This window comes from Pyrgilauda ruficollis, unplaced genomic scaffold, assembly GCF_017590135.1.
Source record: "Pyrgilauda ruficollis isolate IOZ18807 unplaced genomic scaffold, ASM1759013v1 scaffold76, whole genome shotgun sequence".
Classification (NCBI taxonomy): domain Eukaryota; kingdom Metazoa; phylum Chordata; class Aves; order Passeriformes; family Passeridae; genus Pyrgilauda; species Pyrgilauda ruficollis.
The window spans coordinates 105,627-117,971 of record NW_024529488.1 but is presented as its reverse complement, the minus strand read 5'-3'; positions in this window follow the sequence as shown (position 1 = coordinate 117,971).

Below are 12,345 nucleotides of genomic sequence, written 5' to 3'. Positions count from 1 at the left end.
GTTAGAAATGTTTTATCTAGCAGTCAGTGAATACCTTTCTTCAGGATTTTATTTCCTTATATTTGAAAGAAAAAGGCAAATTCATTTATTCCAGCTGGATTTGAAAAGGAAGTACTGTTTTCAAGCATTTTTAGTAGATTGTTATTCCTGGTCTTTGCATGCCTAAAAAGGTAACACAGAAAGATATCCACTGGAATGTCTTACCTATTAGGACCACAGGGGATATTCCTTGTCTATATACCAGTATGTTGTAATATCAACTTTATTCTGGAGCAGAATAGGCATTTTGGTGATGTTGTTATCTCTAAGCCAGCAGTTTGTTGCGCCAATACAGAGTGTCAGGGCTTCTGCACTCAGTTCTGTGCAAACAATGTTAGAAAGCTTTCTCTTCCTATTCTCAGACCTGTGAGCACAAAGGAATGTGATCCAGAACATGAGGACAAACAGGCAGGGTGGTCCCCTCTGATGTCTAATCAGAGCCTGCAAAGCAAGTACTTTGTCCTCTTCAGCAGCGAGGAGGCACAAACCGTACTCATTAGTATGCAGAGTAGGCTTTTGCACAAGAGTAGAACTTGGTTGTCTTGTTTACCTGTGTCCTGACACGGAGCTCCTGTTACACTTCCTACTTGGGCAAAGCACTAAGGAAGCTCCAGGGAAGCATACGTGTCCTAGGGTGAGGTTATGATGCTTGTATCCCCAGTCGTGTGTTCTGTTGGTGCTGGATGTTATGTACTGTGCTTTCATGACTGGCTCTGAAGAGCAAGGTTTGTTTTGGTTTGTTATCAGCCTGCTCCCCCACGGCTGGCAGGACAGAGAGATGGGACAGTACATAGTGCGGCTTTTGCTTTTGGCTTTGCTTTTTGCTGCTTTGCTTTGCTCTTGCTCCTGCTTCGCTCCCGCTCTGCTTTTGCTTTTTTTTTGCTTCTGTTAGTTTAGCTAAGCAGTCCAGATTTTTTCCCTGGACTGTTTTTTCCCTTCCCTTCTTGAAACCATTCAAACCTGCTCTGGACTGGGACCTGGGAAACACCAAGAGTTTACATCTTGTGGCTGCAGCAGCTATCCCCAGCGCCGGAGGGAGCAACAACAGAGGGACCACTCCCAGGAAAGACTTTCTGAATTTGTCATCCTTTTCAGATCGGTGAAAGAATGTTGTCATCTGGTATTGTTCATTTTGTGTGCTGGGGGTGTTTTGCTTGTTAAATAAACAGGTTCTTTCCACTTCTCTCCGAGGAATCTTTCCTGAACCGGTGGGGGAAGGGGGCTCTGTGGGTTTGTTTTCTGGGGGAGCCTCCTTTGGAGGTTTTCTCCCAGATTTGCCCTAATCCAGGACAATATGCTTATTTGCAAGGTTGTTCACATAAGATTTCAGTTATAGAAAGTAATTATCTCGCTTCTCAAAGCCATGCTGTTCATATGCCTGCTCAAAAATTTCAAACACAGAAGACTTTCAATTACAGTTCAGAAGTATGAAGTAAAGGATGCATTCCTGATAACGGCCATCAAGTAAGTCCGACTTCAGTTCTAAATAAAATAATAGAGGTACCCTGCTTGATTAGCATTGCTTGACTATCATTGGGCAGCTTTTAAAAGCAAAAGATCAGAAGAAAGAGAATTTACTTAACACAGAATTTACTTAACAACTGGTAATTGTTCCTTTCTCTTAGATACTTCTGTCTCTATTGTCACATAGATGGAGGAGGCCTTTGACAAGTGGAAAAGAGCCAAAAGACTGAAGAATTGCAGGTTGACCAGTTTTACTCAGGTATAAAACAAAATCATGCCATGTTCCTCTTAGACTTTGTGTCTTACCACACGAGGGAGGAAAAGGTGATTGGGAGTTACCAGCACACACTGAGAAAGTGAATAATGCTTCATCCACCTCATTATATTCTGTGATAAAATGACTGGATTTGAGGATGTGGAGGAGTAACAGGCTGGCTTCAGCAAGGCTTCTGGCACCTTCCCACAATCTCCCTGTAGCCAAGCTGGTGTTGGGGTGGGGGTGTGTGCCCCACAAGAGCAGTATATATCTGGTTGGGTGTTTGGGCTTAGATGTGATGGCCACTGGGTCATATCTGACAAGGCTGGTGCCCTGGGGGATCCCAGAGGATCTTCCCTGGGGTTTGTCTTGTGCAATGTCTCTATCCATGACCTGAGAAGGTGACCAAGGCTTTCAGGTTTGCAGGTGGTGCCAAATCAGGGATCACTGTTCAACATGCACAAGGGCAGGGCAGCTGTCCATAGGGACCAGAGTGAGAGGAAAGGATGGGTTCCCCATGTCCTTGGGGCAGCAGAAAAGGGCAGCCCTGCCCTGGGCTCTGGAAGCCATGAGACCATGGGCAGCTCTGGGGAGAAGGCCCTGGGTCCTGGTGAACTTATGGCCCAGGAGGACATCTGGGCAGTGAGGATGCACTGAGAGAGGTGGTGCTGTTTCTCTACCTGGAGGGTTTCCAGGCTTCACAAGATAACATCCTGAGCTGATTGCAGGGCTGAGCCTGCTCTGAGCAGGAATAGGAATGGGAACCCTCTGAGATGCTTACCAGCACAAAGTGTGCTGTGATGGCAGGCTGCAGCCATTTTTCCTTAGGCCAGAGAAAACAAGTGGGCAGTGATCCCTGGAGGGTAAGGGTCCAACCCCCTATTTGGACCAGGCCAACTCCTGTCTACGTTGCTCATAGAATTGTCTGGTCTGTTCTGACCAGAACTTCACTCTAAAAGCTTTGAGGTGGCCCTGGATTCACCAGTAAAACTGGAGATATGCTAGTACATGAATCTCAAAAAGAAAAGTATAGGTATCAGGAATACCTCATCTATAGGGTCTAGTGCGCATGTTAAAATGAATGGCAGCATGTCCTCTAATTGAAAGATGAGAGGACTATTTGTAGAAACATCTCTCAATAGCAAGGAAACAGGGACCTAAGATAGAGAAATATACACATCTAAGCAAGGATGAGTAAGTAAAGTTCATTTTTGGCTGAATTTCAAAGTAAAAGTGTGATCCTCAAAGGCAAATGTCTGAAGCTTCATCCCTAATCTGTATCTAACAAAAAGCCAAAATGTTTGAACATGTACAACAGCCAAAAGCTAATGGATGAAAGTTTGAGTTCAATGCCAGTCTCTTCCATTTATAAAATGGTCTCATTGTAGTACAAGAGAGTGTCTTACAGCTTCAATTAAATATGATTAATGGACAGACTTTTTGTTTTCAGTAGAAGCAGGAATGTAAGAAATCAGAGGTCAGGGAAATTTGTACTGCAGCCTATACACAGAATAATTCAATATTTTTTGCCAAAGTGTTCAGCTGACTGATGAAACTGCAGTTCTGGCCTTCAACATTCATCCACAGAAATACAAAGCAATTTGTCCTTGTGAGATTTCTGTCTGACTCAGTCTGCCTCTTCACTGGAGATTAGTCCTGTGTCACTTCATCGCATTCTCTGCCTTGCCTGTGTAACAGCAGTATATGAAAATAGTTTCTGATAAGCTAGCATCTGGAGGAAGGACCCTCTGGCATTTTGGCGTTTTTTAGTAGCCAAAGGCAGCTCCACAGAAAAAACACAGAGAGCACAAGGGACCTGGATAATAAGTAATGACTAAGCAACTTCATACCAGTTTTTGGCAGAGAACTGGATGCTGGCAGGACAAAACAGTTTGGGTTCAGTCTGCTTTTAGCATCATAACTGCCAAAGCTTTCCCTTGAGATTGGAGACTTGAGGGGTAGCTGATGCAAACATGATTGACATGTTTTTGAATAATGATCACCCTAGAAAGAAATGTTTAGGACAACAAAGTTCTCAGTGATCTAGGCAATCAGATGTACCAGCTTTTAATTAAATAATAATGCAGGTATTAGGCTTGACTGTGACACTGTTAATTATAGGTTTGAAGTCCAGTGTAACATATAAGCATGCAATTGCCATCAAATTACATTTTTGTTAGTGTGCAGATGCAAAGGTGCAAAGTGATTTCCTCCCATGCCACATCTAATGGACACCAATCAGATGATGGGTTGTCCAAGGAGTGTCCCTTTAGCATCCCAGTGCGTGGGGGCATGCAGGTTAACATCACTATCTGCCAATATTCATGCTGTTGTTGTTAGGGGATTCACCTTCCTTTTTGCTCTACCTGACTTCATACTTTACTTCTCATTTTTTATTACTTTAAGCTGACATTTTTGCCATCTTTGCATCTTACTCCACTGAGCTCCTCTCAGCACCCCACACCTGATTTTTTTTTGCCATTAGTCCTAGTTTTGCTACATCCACACACAAATGTATTATTTTGATACTGTTCACTTAGGCAACACTGGGCAGACATGGCTTTTTGGCCATATCAGACATATGTAACTTTACCAACAGTAAAGCTCAGTGTGAGTGGCTTTGCACTCAAAGCTGTCCAGCCATTGTTCACTTCAGCCTGGTTAGACTTAATCCTAGACATAATTGCTTGACTTTATCATCCATGCCCCTGGCTGTTTCATACTGTGCATGAGCAAGTTCTGCCTATGCACACCAACAGTTTACATATCAGAGAAGCAGAGTAACTTGTTTTTTCACACATCTGCTGTGATCTGTCACAGATCTCCCACAGGACATTGGCTGCTGTAGGGCCACATGTCCTACAGAACCTTTGGAGTGCCAAGGCCAAGGGGTTTGTGAGCTGCAGAATGTGCAGGAAGCAGAGTTTTCAGTGCCAGGACCTCGAGGATGTGGAAACATAGTCATTAGCAAGGTTCCTTATAGGGCATAAGAGCATGAGGTAGTGGTACAGCACTTCACAAGGTTTTCATTATGGTTCTCAGGGAGTTTCATGATGCCAGCATATCTTGATTGCAGTGCACTCATGGATGTTTGACTTCCTGTGACTCCATCAAATAAAGTTACTCTTCAGCTGATAGTTACCATGGTAGCTCTATAAATTGTGAATTGTACTTTGGACCCTTTCACCTCCTCTCAAGTTCTCCACAAAAAACAGCTATATTTTTGAACATGTTTTAGTGTAGTTGCAGCATGACTGAGCATTGGGCTGAACTGTCTTTATAGCTATCTGTATTTCAGGCAAGATTTTCATATAGATATAAAACATATAAATAAAGTGTAAACTGTGAAGATGGAACAAAAATAAAATGTTCCAGTCACCTTTCTGATAAAGCATTTAAGAAAAAAAAAACACTAAAAAACATTCTTAGCTAATGGACTCCGCTAACTTTCAGCTTGTCTCTTTTCAAACTAATCACTGAATTTTCATTCACATCTTTCTATATATCAATAGATTTCTTTGTCCATTTATGAGCAAACCTACCACTCTGTTACATGTGAAAATAAGTGTCTATCTAACTATTCTGATAGATGTGGTAATAATGTGATGTCTTTAATTAATTCCAGAGAATTGTCAGCTTGTAAATGTGCTTATTACCAATAAAAGGTAGCCAAACCTATAGCATCACACATTAGTGTATCTATTTTTTAATTATGGAGTCTTCTTAATAGTGTACACATAAATTATAGTGTTTGAGTGGAGAGTTATGTTGGTCAAGGCTGTATTTAATGTTCCAGGGTTTTTTTAATGTGGCTTTTTTGTTGCTTTCTCTGCTGGTAATTTTATCTGGGAGTGCAAATTCAATAACTGGATACAGAGCTGTCCCTTGGTTTTGTTAATTCCTGATGCTCAGTAATGTCACATACTATAAAAACATGTCATTGCGATAAATGCCAAAAGCTGTGTTTTGGATCAACACAACTCTTCAACAAAAGATAATATTTGGAAACTGCAGCAGTTTTGAGGCAGGACTCGGACAACTGAGAGTTACTGGAGTGATGCTGAAGCCGCAGGCTGTGACCGCAGAGGAACCTGAGAGTAATAGCTTTGAAACAGTTTCAGTCCCATTCCTGAAAGCTGCTGTTTCCCTCTGTGGGAGGAGGCAGGGCAGGTGCTCCTGCCTGGCCTTCTCAGCTGTTTGCTGATGTTCCCCGGCCTGCTCTGATTTTCAGACACTGTGAAAAACGATCAAATGAGCTAAAAAAAAAAAAAAAAAGGGGGTGGGGTGTGTGTGTGTGAAGGTGGAGACTGGTAGAGAGGAAGAGAGATAAGTTATTTTGAAAGAAAATGAAGAGGGAATCCAAGAGGCAACAATTTGGTGTTCTGGGTCCCAGACCAAATGTGGCTTATCCAAGGAAAAGGAGCAGGATGAGAACTCCAGTCACCTCCCAACAGTCCTGTTATTCAAATTCTGCCTTTTACCTTTACAGCTCAGTGAGAGAAACAGAGGTTTTTACTCTAGATAGAGAAATCTCTATTTTACTATATTTACTATATTTTACTATTTTAAAATTTTACTGTAAATAGAGAAATCTCCCCAGGGCCTTAAAACAGTCTGAGTAGGAAAGAATTAAGAATTTTTCACTTGAGACCATTTGTCTGAACTCTAGAGAGCTCGATTGTGCAGAGATTGAAAACATTTTTACTTTTAAACCCAAACAGGGCTACTACTTTCCTTCAAAACAAGCCAGTGTTATTCTGCTGTGCAATGAAAGATCAATTCTTTGGGTTGTGAAAAGAAGGCTTTTAGATAACTTGGGTAACAGGGGTCACAAAGCCATTCTCTGCCCTGCTCAGTGCACAGAGACCTCCTGTCTATCTGCAGGCAGCTGCTGGAAACAGCTTTGCTGCAGTCGGTGGAGCCTGTGACTGAACCAATCAGGGAACAGCCAGTGGGATTTCAAATGCTCTCTGTTTGCAAAGAATTCACAGAATATTTTGAGGAAGAAGCTGAGAAGAGCAGCCCAATGACACAGCAAAAACAAACTGCATGCTTATGATTGTGCTGAAAGGGTAGCATTTACTCCAGTGCAAACAAAGGATTTGGGTAGAAGGAGGAGGACTTGGAGTGGTTAGGCTCTTCCCAAGTGGGGAGGAAAAATCCATCCATGGAGGCCAGAGAAACTGAGTCAAGACTTCTTGAAAGGAAAGAAAGGGGAACAAAAGGATTCTGGCAAGAGCAGAGCAGGGAGAGACTTCTGGGGAGCCCAGTGGTAAAAGAGTGCAAAGAGAGAGTGTCAAAGCTGTGTGTGACAACCAGAGCACTGAGATGAAAGCCAGCATTAGCACTCACAGGACACAGCCTCAGTGCGTGGGGGACACTCAAATGCATGCTTTTTGTTTTGCTACATCATGTTAGCACTTGGTGAAATGCTGTCGGAGTGGTTTCAAAGAGCAAAACAATTGGTGCTGAGGACCTGAGATCCATGTGCATTTCAGTATTTCAGCAGTACAGTGCTTCTGACAAGCTTTAGTCCTATCCCATATCCTGACTGCTAGCGTACCTGTTCCCATTCACTTTAACGGGATGCAATCCAGTTTCTGCAGACCATTAAGTGAGGCAAACCACAGTGAAGAAAAATGATGATCAGGTGAATGATTTTAGGAGAGCATTCCCGGTGTGAACTGAAACACTTCTACAGATATACTCTCTGTCCTAAGCTGCTGATCACAAATAACAAGTAGGAGTGTTTAAATGAAACTAGAGGGAAGAAGAAAAACAGAAAGGAGAAAATGTGAAAAAAAAGAGGAGGGAAACAAAAACGTTAATTATCCAGAAAGTTCTAAAAGAAGAGAAGGACTACCTATGAATCTTTATTTTCAAAGGTAGCATGGCATGAGGTAGAAATTCATCTGCTTCAAGATCAGTGTCTCTGTTAGAAAAATGGTCTGTTTTTATCACAAACTGCATTTGAATGTTCAGCACTAAAAAAAATCTGAATGATGGAAGCAAAATAGATATTAGAATGACCATATTTATGTGCTTTTATTTTTTCACCACATCTGGTCTGGATTACCATACTTTTCTTTCTTCTTGTAGAAGACTGTTGAAATGCATTTATCCAATTCCTTCCTCTTTTCTCCTCCCTTTCAACTTATCACTAAATGTAGGCAGCATTTTTATTTTTAGCAGAAAAGTCAAGCAGCGTGCATCAGAAAAAGCAAGCAGGAACATGCCTCAGCAAATATTTCAGGACATGCTTTATTATAAGGTGAATTTTTAAAACAGTTATAATATATTGAAAGGCCTTTCAGGACATGTGACGTCTTATGAAGGAGTTGAAGTGGACTGAAATACATCTATTGATATGAGCCATGGGACAAGCTTATGGAAAAACTTAGTATGTTTTAAGTTTTTCACCATTTGTTTGAGAAAGTATACAGAAAAAAAATTGTTACTATGTTCATTGCCATAGGTTCCTGTATTTCCAGTGCAGGCCAATTTAATTCCCTTCTCCTTTTCACGAGGCTCCTTTCCCAGGGCTTTTTGTGTTGCAGCATCTCCAGTTATTAGGAGTTTGGCTTCTCATTTAAAAAACTCCTACAGTACAGAGAAGCAAGGCATCTTGGAGCCATCTCACACTTGCTTGTGGGCAGAAATTGTGGAATGCTGACTATTCTGCATGTCAGATCTTGCCAACAGCTGGAGAAAAATAAAGCCATTATTTAAAACAGCATTGCTACTTTTTCCAAAAAGAGCAAGACCCATCTGGTTCTTATAGTGTTTGAGGCTGTGTTAAGCAATGCAGATTTTGCTGACTTAGGACAGACTTCAGAACCAGAATATTTTTAGTGTTTCATGTTTGAAATTTCCTTGACTCTGGGCAGAGGAAGGCTGTAGGTGAGGGAGAAAAAAAGACAAGGGCAAGATCTATGTGTTTCCCTGATTTTTGAGGCAGGAGAGAGCTAAATGTAATGTACTACAAGCTGGAAGGAGCTAGTATAACCACAAGTTGCTTATATTGTGGCAGCATCTTGGGGTTTTAGCTTTGTCTGCTGAACATACCTGGAAAAAACAGCTCCAGTGACTGTACAGTCATCTGGATAGTGTGACGTTTAGACAGCTTTTTGATGCTCTGGGTTGTTAGTTTCACTTGTTAAGAGACTCTGATGAGTACAATGACTTTACTGATAGGCAGCTGCAGAGATAAAAGGTGATGAAGTTTATACCTCATTAATCTACATAAGTGATTGTGGTAAGCAACTTGAAGCCAGCTAGAAATAGTCCAGGGGTCTGATAGGTTTTAGTACTGGTTTGCTTTATTAAGCAACTTCTCTGAAGGAGACATTTCATTTGCTGTTAAATTTTTTGAGGACTGTATGATAACTGTTCTGGGTTAAAGGGTGGCAGAAAAAAGTAATTAAAGTAGAAAATTTTACTTAATGAAACAGCTAGGTTTTGCCCCAAGCAGAGACATGTCCCAAAGTCAACTTGCACCAAGTTATGGCTTGTCAGTAAGAAAGGTAGGCTTTGCTCTGTAATGTATGTCTGCAATATCTCACAGCCTTGACACTCACGACCAGCTTCTGACATGATTGCTCATTTGGAAGCCCCAAACGAGCAATGAACCACAGTGGTATTTCCACAATGCTGATCTTCAGTCAGTGAGAGAAGGCAAAAAAACTCAGCCCCCACCCTAAGTCTTTCTCTGTTCTTTTCTTTTGCACTTTAGTTTCTCTGTTATGCACAGAGGTTTCCTTGCTGGCTGTGCAGCACAATTGCTCACTCAGTCACTCTTAATGGGAAGTGACAGGTATATTTCTGATGCCAAGCTTGTCTGCTCCCTTTTCTGGACCTAACTGTTTTCAGAAGGAAGGGAATGAGAAATAGAAGCAGAAGTGAATGCAGAAAGCAAGGGAGAAAGCAAGGAAGGATTTTACTAATTACCTTCCTGAAAATCTGCCATATGACATATTTTCAATAAGGTGCTTAGAAAGAGTGAGATGAAAACTGTAAATAATTTGTAACAGTTTTTGCAAAACAGCTGCAAGCAAATTTTTAAAAAGTCATGAGAGAAAAAGAAAAAAAAAAGGAAAACCCCAAACAATAATCCAAATGCAACAGGTTTCTGATTTTTTGGAGTGATTCAAATGCATAAATTTTGCCTTATTTGAGATTATTTTGTCTTCCCTTTATTGTCTATACAGTAAGTGCTGAAATGTGAAAGTTGTAATGGAATTAACTTCTCATAGGCTTTTTACTGTTTCATTTCAAAGCTTGCAAGGACATTTTTTACATATTTGTCATATTTTTAATACAAAAAACAAATTTTTATTGTCATTTGTTATATGCAGAGTGTGTTACATCCTATATAAATGGCAATCTCACTTGCTAAAGAGACAAACTGATTAACTAAAATTTTTCTCTCTTTAATCCCAGGCATTCTGAATTCTTGCATGTTTTTGCATGCAGTTTGTCATACCCTTGGACCACAGTCAGAAAGAATGATCACAGAACTAGTTGTAGTGGAGCAATCCTGATGGAATAATTTCCCACTTCAAGTAATTAATGAAAGTTATTTAGTGACTATAATATCAGAAACACCCCAGAATTACATATACCTTGAAAAATATACAAGGAAAATTTTCTGTCTGATGTAATTAAAGAGTAATTCCAATATTTTCAGACAAGGATTCAGCTCTTCCTTTGGTTTCTCCTTCCCTGTAGGAATTTGAGATGGAGTTTTACAGTCTTGATCCTGGTTTGTGAAGGGACATTACTTTCAGGGTGGTTTAGGTATCTCTTTTGTCTGTTTACTTTGGAGATATCTGTAAAGAATGTTTTGTCATGAGCTAGCCTGTGTCAAGATCTTCACTGGACAAGAAGACCTCACTGAATGCATGGTTTGAGTGGATTAAAAAGACACATCTCTTTGAATGTATCGGTTCAGGTAGGCTCAGGGAACCATGCCTAAATCTGAAAATTATGACGCCACTTGAAGATCAAAACCACTGGTCCCATAGTGAAATCTAAAATTGTGAGATTATAATCCATGGTAACAGGAACAGAAACATCTTGCATTAGTTTACTAAAATCTGGTACAAATGTGTGTAATTAAAAATGTATGAGGAATTTAAACACAAGGACAGTTCAGACTGAGGTTTTTTCTCTTCAGTTTCAAATCTTTTTTTCTAGAGTATGAAGTCTGACTCAGAGACCACTGAGAGTTTCCAGTGACAGAAAGAATTTTTCTGTTATCTACCTATGTATAGAAGGAATTAAAGCATTATTGCAACCTCTATCTTACTGTATAGGTATTGCACCATCAGCAAGGACAGAATAGTGTGGACAGAGATTTTTCAGGTGAAGACAAAATGCCACTGGAAATGGAAATTTGAATTTTATTCTTCACTTTCTTTTTATGTTCAGTGTGATTTGAAGTTCTTCCCATTAGACTCTGGTAAAAGGTTTTTCAGCCATCTGGATATCAAACAGTGATTAGTTTATGTAGTCTGAGAATGTATTTACATAAATATTCATAACATAGTCATCCTGGAAACAAGTGAAAGTGTCTGGACATGGCTTCATCCTCAGGCTGTAGAATCCCACTCGAGTTACTCCAAGAAGATGGTCCCACATGTAGGCAGGACCCATTTATGTACATTTTATTTGATTTATTTGAACCCTCTGCTTTTCACTGGAGAATTATATTTTTATGCAAATTGTACCACTGCAGATAACCCACAAGAATATTTAGACTAGTTCTGTGTTTTGAAATACATTTTCCACTCCCTTCCATTAGTTTTTTTGACCAGCTGTAATGTACAATTTTATCTTATGGTGAAAAAGTTCACATTTGTACAGCTCTGGGAGGGGACAAGATGTGCTGCTACCTTCTCTTTAATGTGTAAGTAATCATCTTTTACCAGTGGTCAAGAAATTGGTGCTCTAAGAGACTAAACTTTTACTAAAGCTAGCATATTAATTTTAAAAAAAGAAGTAATGCTGAAATATGAGTTTTTAGGCTATGAATCTACCTCTATTATCAAGTGAGTCTTTAGTGTTGTTTGAAGGAGACAGTCATCTTGAAAAAAAGTCAGCCTTGTGGCTTAACTGTGTTTTGAAGTTGCATTTACCTGAATCCTTTCATTTATGAAGACTATATTGTAGACCTTTAAAGGCAGTACTGGGCCCTTGCCTTTCTTTCAATTGCTGTAGTTGGTATAACATTGCAAAACTTGTAGGACCCAGGTGATATTGCTGTATGTGAGTGAAAAGTTGTGTTCATCTGGATGTTCCTATAAATCCACTCAGTGAAACAGAGTTCAGAGGGAAAAAAACCGCTCTGCCCTGGTACACAGTGCACGTAAAGTTAGTCAACACATCCCTGCTGCAAACTGAAGCACACTGAGGCTGCAGCCTCCAGGGCCAAAGAAAGAACCAGGTGGCAAGTAAAGAAAGAACCTCAATATTTTCCTCTCCTGTTGCAGAATGTATGGGTCTGAGCCCTTCTTAGGGACACCAGACCACTCATCTTGTGGGCTGTTCAAGCAAGTGCATGCTTTTCACTGAATCAATACTTTGTC